Below are 13046 nucleotides of genomic sequence, written 5' to 3' on the forward strand. Positions count from 1 at the left end.
AGGCCGGTGAGTAGCGAGAGGGGCCAAAAATGAGAACCGCTCGTTTTGGGTGAATTGCCATGGGAGGTGGGGGGTATTGGAGCTTGGGGGTCAACCATACGCAGGTCCTCCATGCCAACTCTTGGATCATGTGTATCCATTCCGGGGGCAATCCTAGTCTCTGCCCAATCGACAACCCATTACTCCGACCGCGGAGACCTCTGGCTGTGCGGCTGAAAGGTTATGCTAACAGGGAATTGGCAATCATAGTTAAATGAGCACTTCACACATCCAACGTGGACCACCGTGGCATGTGGGGCTTATTGCCTAACATGCCAGTCAGGTGATACCTAGAAACTGCATCTGAACACTGTGAGAGGCAATACCATCGACGTAGCAGCCAACATCCAAGCATCTAGGGGATGGGCCCCCGCTACGGCCGGATGTACATGGGCCGGGCAACCCGGGTTTGGGGGGAGGGGGGAGATGTAAGGTGCAGGACATACCTAGGGGTATGCAGCATGGGTTTGGTGGTCGGCCTGCATTGCGGAATAAAGATCATGAGGCGTCATACTGGTTGTGGTGAAGGTTTTTTAATGCGTCTCAAACAAGAGTACACCACTGCCCCACTCTTCCTATGGTGCCACCCCCTTTCCCCACGACTTCTCCCACCCCCCCCCCCCCCCCCCCCCCCGAAGCGCACACTTCCCCCATACCTCTTACCTAACACCTTCCCCCAGTGCCCTCTCAGTGATCCCCGACATGCTTAGGCTTTGTGCTCTACCGCTATGTCTCGGTGTTTTCCCAGGATGCACATTAGAGGTGAGGCAGCATGCTGCTAATTATGTCCCATGGTCTTCAATGCCCCTGGCGGATGTCCTCTGGAGTCTCTGCGGCCGGTGGGCCCCAGCACACTTGCTGGCGGCACAAACACAGCTGTTTGAGGGGGGGAGAAGGTTTCTGAGGGTAAGGGTTGGGGAGTGGGTGGCATGAGTGGGCCAGGGCACGGAGCGATGCTGGGTTGGGGGCAGTGCCAGTCGCATTACTGTGTTGTTGTGGGGATTGGGGAGAGGCCGGTGTCAACTCACGTGTGCAGCGCTGGCTATCCTGAGTCTCATTCTCTCGTGGCCTTGGGGGAACAGGAGATCCCTCCTGGCCTCATCTGCCTTTCGGAGCCTCCCCAGGTCTACATCTCTGAATCTTGGGGACGGTCGTCTCGACACCATGGCTGCGAACAGAGTGGGGTTGGCTGTGCAAAAACAGTTTACATGCTGCTCTACCTTGTTAGCGGGGAGCTGTGTGAGCGCGGTCCCGGCGAATCAGCAGGCAAACCATGGTTTGTAGCATGAAGACCGTGCGGCCTCCTTAAGTGGACCAACTGTTGTTGAATTGCGGTGATTGCCTCGCCAGGCCGAGCGCCGGGTAGCTTGCGACAGTTCCCGTTCGCTACCACGCTCACAAACGTTTCCAGTAAATTGCGCCCACTGCTGGTGTACCAAACTATTTTGATTTTGTGTATCTAGTTGTATTTACTTAAGGTAATTAGTTTCTAACCTATGTTAAGCCTGGTATTGGGAGCTTGCCCCTGGCGGGCGTCCATTTAGGCCAAAAATGTCATAGGCTTTATAGCAGCTGCTATGTTTTCAATGTCGATTTCATCTTTAGGAACATGTGCTTCTTCAAAGCAAAGGAAATTAGGTGTCAAAGCCAGTGGCAAACTCAATTATAACATTCCCCATCTGAGAGTTCTCCCTTGATTTCACTCTTGCTGACCAGAGCAGAACTAGAACATGTCCAATGGGGACACAAAAAATCCCATCCTCCGAGTATTCTGCAACTTCTCCCTTCAGTCCACTATTTTCAGCCACCTGGATGTGATTCTCTGTCATTTCCTCTCTAAAAACTTACATTCCATTCCTTTTAAAAACTTGCTTCATAGACTTCTCAGCCAGATTATTGTCCCACTGCCTGTCTCTCCCCAACCCCTCCCACCACCACACACACATGCCTGCATGGATTTAATATCAGCTCTGAAGGCAAGACGTTGTCCAGGGATTTGCACAAACAATGCAGAATCTATTGTTAGTCATTGTTAAATCAATCCAACCTCTCCCAGGGATTTAAATAATGTGACCCTTCCACAGGATTCAAGGACAAGCTGACACCCAATTGCAAGAATATTTCTCTTTAAAAGTGACTTTGAAAACAACCTGTCTTGATAAAACGAACATAACCACAATGAACAGGAAATGGGAATTTCTTTCGGATTTCATAATTGAACAGATTTCTTTAAGTCTACTGGCTGCTTTATGGATCCCACAACAATATCTTAAGATGCTATCTGTTGTTTTATTTTTTTACATTTATTTTTGAGGTGATATGGCTGATAAAGACAGGGGAAGTAGCGTAGTGGTAATGACTAATAAACCACAGGCCCAAGCTAATGTTTTGGGGACACAGATTAATAATCCCACTATGGCAGGTGATGGATTTTCAATTCAATTAATAAAATCTGGAATTGAAGGATAGTTTCAATAATGGTAATCATGACAATACCATTGATTATTGTAAAAACCTTCAATTTGGGGACGGAAATCTGCACTGTATAATCTATGAAATCTGCCATCGTTATCTGGTCTGGCTTGCATGTGACTCCAGACCTACAGCAATGTGGTTGACTTTTAACTGCCTTCTGAAATGGCCGAGCAAGCCACTCAATTCAGGGGAAATTAGGGATGGGAGGGGATTGCCTTAACAGCAATGCTCACATCTCGTGAAAAAATTTGAAAAAAAGGTAACCTACATAAATTAGGGTAGGGATTTGAGATTTGCAGCTTGGGGTGAGATAAACTCTGGGCGCGATCTATCACTGCGTCCCGCTGAAATCGGAGTGGGACACAGCCGGTAGATCCAGCAGAGGCCTCCCTGTGGATTTCCGACGGCTGGTACACCTAATGAGATCTAACCAGATCTCATAAGTTGTTGCCGTCTGGGTCCCGTTCATAATGGGGCATGCCAGGGTGGCAGTGCTAAGTTGCCAGGCTGCCATTTTGCCGATGCTGGGATCACACCCTGCCCATGTGAGTGATTGGGGAGGGGCGGGAGGGGGGGTACCCGAGGGCCTGCTCATAGGTAAGTTGGGCCATTGGCGGGGGGTGGGCTAGTGTGGAGGAATTAAATTCCTTTTGTGTGGGTCTCATGTTGCTTGACCTCCTAGTCTGCAGGAGGGTTTGAAGAATTGGCCAAATATTCAAATTGGAACATTTTGTAGGACCATGGGAAAAGAGTAGGCATAAGCGGAGACTAATTTAATAGCTCTGTCCCAAAACGTGTCAGGAAAACAAAGGTACTTTTAAGGGAATTATATTTGTATTAATAAATATTAGAAATAAGGTATAGTTCTATGTGGTTCAATTTAGTGCTTCTGTGGAAGGAAGTGTAAATCTCTAAGTGAAATTCATGATGTACATAGGTGTTTTTAGATGTGTGGGTTGGCTCAACGCAAACTGTGCTTAGAGAGGATTACGTCGTGAAAAATAAACGCTTGCAGCGGCATAAAGTCATTGCTTAGCAACCGGGGCACTTTTAAGAAAGGAACACATTTTGAGTTTTAGTTTATAGCTGGATATATTGCAATGGACATAGAAAGTCGGGGACTGAACATCTCTCAGCTTTGCCAGATGAAAAGCTGGACAGGACAACAGGGCTGCAAAAAGGCAGACTTCCCAAGGAACCAGATAAAGTAGACAACCAGGGAATTGGGACAGAAATAATGTTTTCTGATTACTGAAGTTAAGGGAACAGTATTTCAGATGTCTGGTCTCAACAGTGGCTAAGAGACTGACCAGAGCCATAACTTTTTAAAGTTTAAGATGGTGCTGAAAATTCGATTTATTCCAGGAGTGATAATGTAAGAAATAGGGCTTGGTTGCTTTATAAAAATAAACTTTATTAAAACAAAATAAAAGAATATTTAAACTTTTAAACTTCAACACCAGCACTAACAGATCACATGTGGTTTCCCTACCGTAACACACTATTTCCCATTAAATAGCACTTTAACAGAACATGCGGCTCTCATGCCAGCTGCACAGGAAGACAAAGGAAATACTTGCATTTATGAAGCAATTTTCTTCTGTTAGGGTCATACGTTCAGACCCTTTTCCAAAGCCTGCCTCGGTGGCAACTTTCATGATTTCTCTTGGTCGATTTCCAAAGCCTGCCCCTGTACCTGTTCAAAACAGCATTCTTTCTCTGTCTCTCTCCAAGCTCCTCCCAGTCCCTCAAACAAAAGGTTCTCTGGTGTTTCCAGACTTGAAACTACCATCTTCATCTTGGCTGTTTGATGGCCCACTTCCGTTTATACGAAGGAACAGAGCCATGCTACTGATATGCACCTAATCTCTCATTGACGGACAAAGAGGCCACCAGACTCTGTAATGGACTAATGGCTGGTCAGAAAGGAGTTTTCCGAAGGACAGTGGACCTGGGGCCATCCTGTGTATTTCCACTAATGAGTTTAAGTCAGACTGGGACACTGTTACTCGGCCAGGTTTGGGCGTATCCCTCTGACACTGTGCTCGCAGCATTTCTTCCCCTTCAGTGTGTAACCACTAAATTGCTACATCCTGGACCTCATTTCTGGACTCTAGTTCCTAATATTTCTCTGGTGTAACAACAGAGACCAAGAAGTTGAACAGGTACTGTTCAGTAGAATTCAAGGGAAATGCAGGTAGTGTTCTGAATTAAAGAGACAGCTACAGTAAACAGATTTAAATGGGCAAGCAGACTTCAGAGGTAAATCAAAGGTTTGGTGTCAACTTAACACAGTCTGAGAATTGATAGTTAAAGCAATTCTGAGGAGTTTGCAACCTGGGAATGATCAACATAGTGGAAATCTGTTCACTGCCTACCACGAGAATCCCTCAATTTGATGTGCAATGGAGCCAGCCAGATCAGGAGTTTGTTCCTGTCCTCACATTCATCTGAAGAACTGGACTGATGTCCCTTTTAACCTGCCCGCCTGAGCATCTGCCCATCTCTATTTCAGCATGTACCCTACCTCAGGAGGCAGAGGCCCTGACTCCAGCCTGCCCCCAAGTCTGCAGGGTAGAATATAGTGGGTGGGATTGTGACATCGGGAAATGGCCCGACACTGGATTCATGCACAAAGAGGAAAATCTGCTCCCTTGTCTAAATTTACTTGAAGAAATCTAGTACATGATTTACTCTGAACTGGAGAAATTAAAGGCAGAGAATAAAAGTGCGCTCTGAAATACATTAAGCTTTTGGTTGGTGATTTCCTGTGGGAGATGATATCTTTTTACACTGATAGGTCGAATAGTTAGCACTTAAATTGTTGTTTTTCCCTCATTAATTTCAATTGCATTTCCAATTTACTTTGAAGTAAGTTTTAGATTTTGAATGACTTGTATTCTAAATTATGACATTGTTATGAGTAAGCACTGTATTGTGTGCACTCTTGCCCCAAACACTACTCTGCTCCCGTGTGCTTCTCTAGGGTACACTGTGCTGCACATTGCTTTTAGAGTCGGTATTGGAAGATCCCAGAAGAAACATGCAGCAGTGTCGGATTGGGAGAATCTTGGTGCTCAGTGGTAATGTGCTCAACGCTTGTCAGATTCAGGCCTCAGTGTCTCATTGTGCGCTGAGATGCACGATGCACTGCAACAACCCGCCAATGTTCCTCTGACAACATTGTTCAAAACTGTGACCTCGACAACCGAAGAAAAACAAGGACAGCTGGCACATGGGAATACCACCTATAAGTTTCTCTCCAGTCACATACCATCCTGACTTGGAAATATATAATCGCTCCCTGGGAAGCATGCACACAATTGCATGATCTGGAGGTGATGACCGCACACAAGTTGAACATTCAGGGATTGGAACCTCTTCCTATTAATGAAGGGCATGCCCTGATCTCCAGTGCGCGCAAGGCGAAATGTATGCCCCCGGACCTGAGGCATCCCGACAATGTCGGAGAATCTTGCTGCCTGGGCAACTTGATTTGCTTGGTCTAGCTTAAAATTGATATAGTCCGCTGTCCGGGCATACAGGGTATCCGTGACTTCATGAATACACTTGTGGACTGTAGTTTGTGATATGTCGCACAAGTCTGCATTCGAGCCCTGGAATGAACCGATTGCACAAAAGTTCATGGCTGCGGTAACCTCCACGACCATCGGGAGCAGATTTTCTCTTCCTCCACAGAGTGGCAAGTCTGCGAGGACATGGCACAGGTGCCGCACTGTCTCTTTGTTGAAACAGAGTCTCCTGTGGCATATGCTGTCTGTCATCTCCTCGAATGAGCAAGAACACCTTTAAAAAAATTAATTTGCGGGATGTGGGCGTCGCTAGTTAGGCCAGCTTTATTGACCATTCCTAGTTTACCTTTAAAAGGCAGTGCTGACCTGCCTTCTTGAACCGCTGCAGTCCCTGAGGCATGGGTACACTACAGTGCCATGTGGGAGGGAGTTCCAGGATTTTGCGCCATTGACAGTGAAGGAACGGCGATATATTTCCAAGTTCGGGTGATGAGTAACTTGGAGGGGAACCTCCAAGTGGTGGGGTTCCCAGATATCTACTAGACTTGTCTTTCTAGATTGTGGATTTGGAAGGTGTTGTCTAAGGAACCTTGGCACGTTACTGCAGTACATCTTGTAGATGGTACACACAGCTGCCACTGTTCATCGGTGGTGGAGGATTTGAATGTTTGTGGAAGCGGGAGCAATCAAGCTGGCTGCTTTGTCCTGGATGATGTTGAGCTTCTTGAGTGGTGTAGGAGCTGCACTCATCCAGGCAAGTAGAGAGTATTCCATTACACACCTGACTTGTGCCTTGTACGTGATGGACAGGCTTTGGGGGTCAGGAGGTGAGTTACTTGCTGTAGGATTCCAAGCATCTCACCTGCCCTAGTAGCCACAGTATTAATATGGCTAGTTCAGTCAGTTTCTGATCAATGGTAACCCCAGGATGTTGATTGTGGGGGATTCATCTCTCTTTTAAGAGATGGTCATTGGCAGGTACTTGTATGGCGAGAATGAAACTTGGCAATTGTCAGCTCAAGCCTGGATATTGTCCGGGTCTTGCTACATTTAGACGGGATTGCGTCATTATCTGAGGAGTCGCGAATGGTGCTGAACAATGTGGAGGCATCTGCGAATATCCCCACTTCTGGGGCGTCATTCTCCGACCCCCCAGTGGGTCGGAGAATGGCCGTTGGCCGCCGTGAATCCCGCCCCCGCCGGTTGCCGAAGTCTCCGAAGGGAGAAACGTCGGCGGGGGCGTTAATGGCGCCGCTGCCGCGGAGAATGGCACGGGTCTGCGCAAGGCAGCCGATTTTGGGCCTGCCGATATTCTCCCTTCCGGATGGGCCGAAGTTCCGTCGACGTGATGACCGTTCACGTCGACGTAAATCAAACCTCCTTTTCATCGGCGTGAACCTGTGCTCCAGGTTCACACCGACCAGCGTGGAGGTGAGTGACGGCCTGGGGGGTTGGCCGCTGGGCAGGCGATGGCGTGGCCGCAGTCTGAATGTGTGGGGAGAGGTGTGTCTCGGGTTGTGTGTGTGTGTGTGCGGCGGGGGTGGTTAGAGTGGGCTGGGCTCCGGGGGAGTGCCGGGAGGGGGGTCCGTGCCGGGGAGGAGGATGGGGGGTCCGTGCCAGGGAGGAGGTTGGGGTCCGTGCCGGGGAGGGGGATGGGGGGTCCGTGCCGGGGAGGGGGATGGGGGGGGGTCCGTGCCGGGGAGGAGGATAGGGGGTCCGTGCCAGGGAGGGGAATGGGGGGGGTCCGTGCCGGGGAGGAGGATGGGGGGGGCCCGTGCCGGGGAGGGGGATGGGGGGGGTCCGTGCCGGGGAGGGGGATTGGGGGGGGGGTCGTGCTGGGGAGGATGTTGGGGGCGTCCGTGCCGGGGAGGGGGATGGGGGGGGTCCGTGCCGGGAGGAGGATAGGGGGTCCGTGCCAGGGAGGGGAATGGGGGGGGTCCGTGCCGGGGAGGAGGATGGGGGGGGGCCTGTGCCGGGGAGGGGGATGGGGGGGGGTCCGTGCTGGGGAGGGGGATGGGGGGGGGTCCGTACCGGGGAGGAGGTTGGGAGGGTCCGTGCCGGGGAGGGGGATGGGGGATGGGGGGGGGTCGTGCCAGGGAGGAGGTTGGGGTCCGTGCCGGGGAGGAGGATAGGGGGTCCGTGCCGCGGAGGGGGATGGGGGGGTCCGTGCCGGGGAGGAGGATGGGGGGGGGGTCCGTGCCGGGGAGGGGGATGGGGTTGCCCGTGCCGGGGAGGAGGTTGGGGTCCGTGCCGGGGAGGAGGATAGGGGGGTCCGTGCCGGGGAGGGGGATGGGGGGGTCCGTGCCGGGGAGGGGGCTGGGGGGGGGGGGTCCGTGCCGGGGAGAGGGATGGGGGGGGGGGGGGGGATGGGGGGGGGGTCCGTGCCGGGAAGGGGGACTACAGATTTTTTCATTGATGTTTTATCTGAAAGATGATCCCTAAGGGAGGAACATTGGAAGGGACATAATAGCTCCTCAATGGATAATACCCTTGTGATTTGTAAATTCATAATGGAAACAATCCTTAATCATGGGATTATTTGTAAATAGTGATAATCAGTAACAGTATGAACGTTGGCTGGTGTCATTGGCTCCTACATCCATAACTCAAGTGACATTAAAAGTTTTGTTCAGTAATGAAGTATGAGCTAATACTGAATTTCAAATGTTGTATTTGATTGACTGTCCAGAGGACTGTTTCTATATGTTGGGCCTGGTCCACAGGTACAACCTCCAATACTCAACCCAAGTGACTAATCTTCATGTTTGAGCCTGAGCAGAGAGTGTCAGAAGTCTACTAAACTGTAGGTATTCTCACAACTGAGCCCACAGGGTTTCCCGTTGTCTGCACGGGAAACGTTGCCGGGAAACCCACAACGGGGGTTTGATGTTGGCAGCAGGACTGGATTTTTCTACCACAGGAAGAGCCGGAAAATCCTGCCCTCAAAATCTCCAATCTATGTGGTTTAGTATCCCACAATGGGAGACATTTACTCCACCTGGAGGCGACCGAGGCATGTGGTTTGGGCGTTGAGGAATGGGTGGGGGAGAGGGGGGTTGTGCCGATGGTTGGAGTAGGGGTGAGGCTGATGAAAGCCATCTTTTGCCCTTGTCTATGAACCCTATTCTTTACTTTCCACAGCTCCTATGCCACGACCACTAACCTGCCCTCACTCATCTCTGGCCTGGGGTGCCTCGATTATCCTGTACCTCTGGTGGGTGCTGTTGGCAATGGACAGTTGCCAGCCTCCGGGTTGGTTGGCACAGAGGGTATCAAGATATATATTCCTGGGGGGTAGGATTTTCATTACTGGGGATCCTATTCCTGGGAAGATCTGATGCTAACCACTTCAGTACCTGATGCACATTTAATTTGGTGGACGGAACGGCCGGCGTGATTCTGGGCATGCACGTGGGTTCCCGTCTCCGCGCCGGCCCCCGGGCACTATGGCGGAGCCCTACAGGGGCCCGGCGCGGAGGAACATAGGCCCCCATGGAACCAGCCCGCCCGCCGATCGGCAGGACCTGATCGCAGGCCAGGCCACTGTGGAGGCTCAGATACCCGCGCCGCCCCCCCTCCAGGATGACCCCCACAGACACACCTTCCGGGTCCCGCAGTGTGGGACCTGAGTAACCCACGCTGGCAGGACTCGGCCGAACTCGGCGGCCACTCGGCCCGTCGGGGCCCGGAGAATCAGCGGGGGGGCCGTTGGCGCGGCGCGATCCAGCGGGGACCTGATAATCGGCGCCGGAGAATAGGTAAGCCGGCCGAGGATTCTCTGACCCGGCGCAGGGTCGGAGAATCCCGGCCACAATGTTTTGACCTCAACTACTTTCTGAGGTAGAGAATTCCACAGACTCCCCACTCTCTAGGTGAAGCGATGTATCCTCATCTCAGTCCTAAATGGTCTACCCTGTATCCTCAGAGTGTAAGCCATGGTTCTGGACTCCCTCACCATTGAGAACATGTTTCCTGCATCCACCCTGTCTTGTCCTGTTAGAACTTTATATGTTTCTTTGACATCCCCCTTCATTCTTCTGAACTCCAGTGAATATAATCCTAATTGACTCATCTCTCTTCACATGTCAGTCCCACCATCCCAGGAATGAGGCTAGTAAACCTTCACTCTCTCCATACAAGAATATCCTTCCTCAGATAAGGAGACAAAAATTGCACACAATAATCCAGGTGTGGCCTCACCAAGGCATTGTATAATTGCAGCAAGACATACCTGCTCCTGTAGTCAAATCCTCTCGCTATGAAGGCCAGCATACCATTTGCCTTCTTTACCACCTGCTGCACCTGCATTCTTATCTTCAGTGACTGGTGTATGAGGACATGCACATTCCCCCCTCTCAATTTATTAGCCATTCAGATAACAATCTGCCTTCCTGTTTTTGTTACCAAAGTAGATAACCTCACATTTATCCACATTATATTGCATCTGCCATTCATTTGCCCACTCACTCTGCTTGCCCAAATCACACTGAAGCATTTCTACATCTTCCTCACAGCTCACCCTCCTACCCAGCTTTGTGTCATCTGCAAATTTGGAAATATGACATTAGGTTCCCTCATCTGAATCATTAATATACATTGTGAATAGCTGGGGTCCCAGTCCTGGGGCGAAATTCTCCCCAAACGGCGCGATGTCCACCGACTGGCACCCAAAACGGCGCCAATCAGACGGGCATCACGCCGCCTCAAAGGTGCGGAATGCTCCGCATCTTTGGTGGCCGAGCCCCAACATTGAGGGGCTAGGCCGACGCCGGAGGGATTTCCGCCCCGCCAGCTGGCGGAAACGGCCTTTGTTGCCTCGCCAGCTGGCGCGGAAATTACATCCCCGGGCGGCACATGCGTGGGAGCGTCAGCGGCCGCTGACAGTTTCCCGCGCATGCGCAGTGGAGGGAGTCTTTTTCGCCTCCGCCATGGTGGAGACCGTGGCGGAGGCGGAAGGGAAAGAGTGCCCCCACGGCACAGGCCCGCCCGCGGATCGGTGGGCCCCGATTGTCGGCCAGGCCACCATGGGGGCACCCCTTGGGGCCAGATTGCCCCGCGCCCCCCCCAGGACCCCGGAACCCGCCCACGCCGCCTTGTCCCGCCGTTCAAAAGGTGGTTTAATCCTAGCCGGCGGGACAGGCAATTTATCGGCGGGACTTCGGCCCATACGGGCCGGAGAATCCAGCGGGGGGGCCCGCCAACCGGCGCGGCCCGATTCCTGCCCCCGCCGAATATCCGGTACCGGAGACTTTGGCAACCGGCGGGGGCGGGATTCACGGCAGCCCCCGGCGATTCTCCAACCCGGCGGGGGGTCGGAGAATGACGCCCCTGATCCCTACAATATCCCAGTAGTCACTGTCTGCCATTCGGAAAGAGACCAGTTTATCACTATTCTTTGTCTCCTGTCTGCCAACCATTTTGTTCTATCCATCTCAATACACTACCCCCAATCCTATGCACTTTAGTTTGATACGCTAATTTCTTATGTGGGACTTTGTCGAAAGCCTTCTGAAAGTCCAAATAAGCCACATTCACTGGCTCCCCCTCATCAACTCCACAGCGGCATGGTAACACAGTGGTTCGCACTTTGCTTCACAGCACCAGGGACCGGGTTCGATTCCCGTCTTGCGTCACTGTCTATGCGGAGTCTGCACATTCTCCCCATGTCTGCATGGGTTTCCCCCGGGTCCTCCGGTTTCCTCCCACAGATCCCGAAAGACGTGCTGTTAGGTAATTTGGACATTCTGAGTTCTCTCTCTGTGTACCCGAACAGGCGCTGGATTCTGGTGACAAGGGGATTTTCACAGTAACTTCATTGCAGTGTTAATGTAAGCCTGCTTGTGAGAACAATAAAGATTTAAAAAATATTAGTTACATCCCCATAGAATTCCAATAGATTTGTCAAACATGATTTCCCTTTCATAAATCCATGCTGACCCTGTCCGATTCTGCCACTGTTTTCCAAGTGCTCTGCTATTAAATCTTTTATGATGACTTCAGCGTTTTCCCCAGTCCTGACGTCAGACTTACTAAAATTCCCTGCTTTACCTCTATCTTTTGAAATAGTGGGGTTATATTAGCTGCCCTCCAATCTGTAGGAACTGTTCCAGAGTCTATAGAATCTTGGAAGAAGACCACCAATGCATCTACTATTTCTAGGACCACTTCCTTAAGTACTCTGGGATGTAGATTAAAGTATGTATTTAGTGGTCAGCCATATGTTTGTTCCCATTATAAATTCCCATGGTTCTGATTGTAAGGTCCTACATTTGTCTTCACCAATGCCTGAGGAAACTTTTGCAGTCAGTTTTTATGTTCCCTGCAAGCTTACTCTGGTATTCCCCTGCTTAATCAATGCATTTGTCCTCCTTTGCTGAACTCTAAACTGCTTCCAATCCTCAGTTCTGTTGTTTTATCAGGCCAATTTGTATGCTTCTTCCTGGGATCTAATATTAACTTTAATTTCCTTTGTAAGCCACCTTTCGCATTTCACGTTTGCGCCACACAGGAATAAACAATTGTTGCAGTTCACCCAGAGGCAAACTTACATTTTTGGGTGGCCCTGCACTCTACCTCTTTTTGGGGGCCCTATATCACGCTCCTCCCCCCTGGGATGTTGAGCCTACCCCCAATGATGTTGAGTCCCGCCCACAATAGGACAGAGATGAGGAGACATTTCTTCACCCAAAGAGTGGCGAGCCTGTGGAATGCATTACCATAGGAAGTAGTTGAGGCTAAGACATTGAATACATTCAAGAGGTGCCTAGATATGGCACTTGAGGCGAATGGGTTCAAGGGTTATGGGCAGAAAGCAAGATTAGGCTATTGAGTTGGACGATCAGCCGTGATTGTGATGAATGGCAGAGCAGGCTCGAAGGGCCGAATGGCCTCCTCCTGCTCCTATCTTATATTAACCCCCCCCCCCCCCATCTTATCCACCTTTCCTTACCCTTTCTCTTCTTTGCTTCCCCCTTCCCCTCCCCCATATCTACAGTTCAC

General features: G+C 50.8%; 1 protein-coding gene across 1 annotated transcript in view; it reads left to right on the plus strand.

Moving 5' to 3' along the window:
- Nucleotides 1-13046, plus strand: part of hydin (HYDIN axonemal central pair apparatus protein) — a 1604351-nt gene that overhangs the window by 232279 nt on the left and 1359026 nt on the right. The window lies entirely within an intron of this gene.

The sequence above is a fragment of the Scyliorhinus torazame genome, chromosome 10, assembly GCF_047496885.1.
Source record: "Scyliorhinus torazame isolate Kashiwa2021f chromosome 10, sScyTor2.1, whole genome shotgun sequence".
NCBI lineage: Eukaryota > Metazoa > Chordata > Chondrichthyes > Carcharhiniformes > Scyliorhinidae > Scyliorhinus > Scyliorhinus torazame.